The sequence below is a fragment of the Bactrocera neohumeralis genome, unplaced genomic scaffold, assembly GCF_024586455.1.
Source record: "Bactrocera neohumeralis isolate Rockhampton unplaced genomic scaffold, APGP_CSIRO_Bneo_wtdbg2-racon-allhic-juicebox.fasta_v2 ctg2877, whole genome shotgun sequence".
NCBI lineage: Eukaryota > Metazoa > Arthropoda > Insecta > Diptera > Tephritidae > Bactrocera > Bactrocera neohumeralis.
In genome coordinates this window covers 1-4,728 of record NW_026090402.1, presented here as the reverse complement: position 1 = coordinate 4,728, position 4,728 = coordinate 1, and the positions used below count along the sequence as shown (strand labels likewise).

The following is a 4,728-nucleotide window of genomic DNA, read 5'->3' as shown; positions in this document are numbered from 1 at the left end:
ACCCGAGACGAGCAGCTTCTCCGCAGTGCGCGAGCCGATGAGGAAGGCGTAGTTCGCCGCGACAAAAGGCGGCGCGGCGAGGCCGAGCTTTGCCTCATTCAGACCAATGGTGAACGGTCGACTGTTGGTGGCGCTGTTGGCCCTTTGCTTTGCCATGACACGACAGTCGCAGGGCATCACCATGACGCAGCCGCCGGCCATGCAGGTGCCGTTGATCGCGGCCACCGAGGGCTTCGGCAGCGTGCTGAGGATCAGCCACATCTCCTGCACCTCATGCCAGAAGCGCGTGAAGTCCTGGCGCGTCGGCCGGTTCAGTTCCTTCAGGTCAAGTCCGCCGCTGAAGATGCCTGCGCTCGCGGACGAAATGACCACCGCCCTTGTCTCCTCGTTGCTGCCGAAGGTAGAGCAGCCATTGGTTCAGCTCGTGTAAAAGCTCAAAGTTCATCAGGTTGACCGGTGGGTGGGCAAGCTGCAGGTGCGTGATGCCGCCCGCGTGGTGTTGCCAATGAGAAGATTCTTGAGCGAGGCGAAGGCTTGCTCATGGACCCGCGGACGGGGTGCGTGTAGAGTGGACGGACCACATGATATGTGCTGTGACAGGGAGAGGGGGGGAAAGATGGGAGATGGGGAGAAACCGTATTTGAAGAAACAAATGAAAAAAAATGACCTCTGTAAAGTGAGAATGCAATGGAAGTGAAAAGGAAAAAAAAGAAGGCAATGAGTTACAGCTTTCTCTTCCAAAGAGGAAAACGAGAAAGGAGCGGGCGCTAACGACAAATGAACTTCAGAGTTGCCAAAGATCGGGAGGACGCTGTGCAGCGTTGGGCTGCGATTCTTCTTCTTCCCTTCCCTTTTTTCCTAGCATGCGGGCTTTGTTTCTGTCGTGGGCTCGTCCTGTGCAGAACAACAGGTTGATACACTTGTCGGATGGTTGAAAGGTGCGCACTCGCGCAAAAAAAAAAAACTCCTCTTTCGTCGCCTTTGTCCACACACACACACAGAAAAAAAAAGAAAAAAAAAACGAGAGACAGAGTGAGAGAAAAAAATAAAGAGAAAAAAAAAAGAGGGATTCATCCTCCGAAGAGAAATCATGAAACAGAAAAAACCGATTAAAGCAAACCATAGATCGAGAGAGGAATAGGAGGTGGAGAACAAAGTGAAAAAGACGCGTGCAAACAAACAAAAAAGGAGGACACTCACTTCTTCGACTTATTCTTCAGGCTGGCCATGTAGGCATCGAGTGTGCGCTGAACGTCGTCGCTGAGCACGAGGTCGCCCATCGCGCGCGTGTCGTTGGCGCGTTTTCTCCTCCGGTGATGCAATCAAGATACGCGCGGCGAGCGTGACCGCGAGTGGTGGTGTGGGAGTAGTTGCTCACGGAGAGGAAGCGCTCCGCCTGCCGGAAGGCCGCCTCCACGCACGATGCCTCGTCCGCGGTGACCTCGTCGACCAGCCCAATCTTCAGCGCCTCGTCAGCAGTGGGAAGCTCGCCAAAGACCAGCATCTGCTCCGCCTTGCGGTCGCCGAGGACGTAGGCGTAGTTGGCAGCCGCCCACGGAGGCGCCACGATGCCCAGCTTCGATTCGTTGAGACCGATAATGAACTGTCGGCCGCCCTCCACGCCGGCCTTCTGCCTCGCCATCACGCGATGGTCACAAGCCATCGCAATTGCACAGCCACCCGCCGGGCTGTTCCCGTTGATTGCGGCGATGACGGGCTTCGAAAGGTGTTTAGGATAAGCCACAGCTCCTGTAGCTCGTTCCAGAACGTGGAGAAGGACTCGCGCGTGGGATGGGAAAGCTCTTTCAAGTCCAGGCCGGCGCTGAAGATGCCGGGGTTCGCAGACGAAATGACAACCGCCTTGGTCTCTGGGTTGCTGCCGAGGTAAGCAGCCACTGGTTTAGTTCGTGCATTAGCTCAAAGCTCATGGAGTTGACCGGCGACCTCGATAGTTGCACGTGGCTGATGCCTTTCGGGTGACTCACCGTCACGCAGAGGTTTTGGGCTCCGCCTCTGGCTTCGGCACGGACCCCGGAGCGGGGTGATTGTACTGCGAAGAAAACCACATGGAAACGATAACGAGGAGGGGAGAGTATTAAAAAAAAAAATGATAAAGAGTAAACGGACAATAGTAATGAAGGATTGCCTGTAAGCGATCGTTGACAACTGCAAAGGCAGGAAAGTGGGAGAACAGGAGGAAACAAACAACATAAAACAAAAAGAGCGTGGACAAGTGGTGACAATTGTTGCCAATATTGACGTCCATGTAAGGAGCCAGCCAAAAAAAAAAGATGCGGTAAAATGGATCCTTTGTTCATTACCGTTGCCACCATTTGTATGCATGTATGTATGTGAGTTTGTGTTTGTGTGCGCGTGCTCAAGGGATGAGAGGAAACATAAAGAATAGACAAGTGACGAAGACAAGAAATCAGCTTTTTTTTTAAACGCAAACAATAGACGAGTAAGAAAAAAAAAGATGTGTGACGTTCAAACACTGTTTTGAGCGAGAGAAAACAAAAGGTTAAAAAAAAAAAAAACGCTCAGCAGGAAAGAATAAAAAGAAGAGTGTTATTTCTCTCAGATGTTAGGAGTCTTGCAAGTGCAGCCTTCGATGCAACGCGCGGACGCGCTGGAGCGCCGATGAAATACTCATTAAAAAAAAAAAGAAAAAAAAAAGTGAAAAGACGTTGCTCAAAAACAGCCGGCCTCTTTTACTGCTTCGATTTCCCTTGAAGGGTCGCCGTGAACGTGTCAATCGCATGTTGGGTTGCTTCACTGAGCATGAGGGCGGACATCGCCTCCTCATCCCGCTTTCGATTCTCCTCTCCCGCCAAGAGTTCAATCCATTCGCGGCGCGCAAAGTGGCGCGTCGTGACGAGGGAGTAGCGGCTCACCCTCATGTACTTCTCCGCCTGCGCGAAGGCCGCTTCGATGCACGCGGCCTCGTCGTTGACCACCTCATCCACCAAGCCCAGTCTGAGCGCCTCGTCGCAGGGGACGAGGACGCCGTCGACGAGCAGCTGTTCCGCCCTGCGTGGGCCCACAAAGTGAGCGTAGCTGGCCGCCATCCACGGCGGGGCGACGATGCCGAGCTTGGATTCATGTAGCCCAATTGCAAAGGCCGTCCCGCGGTCGATCCCGCAGCGTGCCTCGCCATCACACGGTAGTCACAGGACAGCGCCAGCGCGCAGCCCGCCCCGGGGCAGTTCCCGTTGACGGCGGCGATGATGGGCTTCGGGTAGGTGTTCAAGATCCAGCCACAGCTCTTGCTGCGCGTGCCAGAAGGTGGTAAAACGCTCGCGGGTGGGGCGGTGCAGTCGGTGAAGTCGCCCCCAGCAGAGAAGATGCCAGGGTAGAGCGAAGAGATGACCACGGCCTTCACCTCGTCCACGCTACCAAAGTACTTCAGCCACTGGATCATTTCACTCATCATCTCGACGGTCAACGCGTTCACCGGCGGACGCGCCATCTGTACGTGCAATCCCTTTTGGGTGCGCGCCGTTCACCACAATGCACTGCGGCTCCGCCTCCGGCTTCGACATCGACCCGGAGCGGGGTGATTGTACTGCGAGGGAAACCACATGGAAGCGATAACAAGAAGGGGAAAATATGAAGGCTGCTAACTGAAATCGATGGCGGCACTGCTGCAAAAAAAAAAGGAGGCAGAAAGCGGGTGCAAATAGGTCAGACATGACTTTATTTCCTCTTTTTTTCCCACAAACGCACAAAACCGCGTTCCTTTGTTGCTGGCTGCAGGTAGCTCATTCTTTTTTATTCATCACCTCTTCATCTTTGTTTCTTTTTTTCTTCGTTAATATGAGGAGTTAGGTGAAGACAGAAGGTAACGCCATCGAATCAAAGAGAGAATCGTTCAGCAAAGCCAAACAACAACAACACACACACACACACACACAAAAAAGAAAAGAAACGGAAACCGTTGTTGCCAAAGAGAAAGGAGAAAGGAGAAGGGAGGGGGGGAGGATGAACAACACTCAAACAAGGAAACCTAAAAAGTGTGAGAAGCATAAAAAGATGTGTTGTGACTCTTTTTTTTTTTTTTTTTGAAAAAAACCCTCAACTACTTGCGGGTGCGGCTCTTCAGACGGTCCATGTAGCTGTCGAGGTTCTGCTGCACCTCGGGACTGGAGACGAGCTGCGTCACGAACTCCGTATCGTACTGGCGGTCCTCCTCGGTGGTCATCATTTGCAGATACTCGCGCCGCATCATGTCGCGCGACATCCACCGCGACTGTTGTGGCACGGAGAGGAAGCGCTCCGCCTGCCGGAAGGCCCCCTCCACACACGACGCCTCGTCCGCGGTGACCTCGTCGACCAGACCAATCTTCAGCGCCTCGTCAGCAGTGGGCGTCTCACCCAGCTGCAGCATCCGCTCCGCCTTGCGGGAGCCAAGGACGTAGGCGTAGGCTGGCATCGTCCAGGCCGGGGCGTGAGGCCGAGCTTCGTCTCGTTCAGACCGATGCGGTAGAGGCGCTTGCCCTCCGGATCGTTGGCGGGGCCGCGGGCCATGATGCGGTAGTCGCAGCCAAGCGTCATGATGCAGCCACCGGCGGGGCTGTTGCCTGTCACCGCCGCGATGATGGGCTTCGAAGGTGTTCAGGATCATCCACATCTCCTGCAGGGACTGCCAGAAGTTCACGAAGCGCTCCTGCTTCGGGCGGTGCATCTCCGTGAGGTCGATGCCGGCGGAGAAAACAGTGGGGATGGCGG

The 4,728-nt window shown here is 54.5% G+C and overlaps 1 pseudogene; it reads right to left on the bottom strand.

Annotated features, from left to right (window-relative positions):
- Positions 1-4,078: 4,078 nt before the first annotated feature.
- On the bottom strand, positions 4,079-4,720 carry LOC126766903 (enoyl-CoA delta isomerase 1, mitochondrial-like; annotated as a pseudogene).
- Positions 4,721-4,728: the final 8 nt, after the last annotated feature.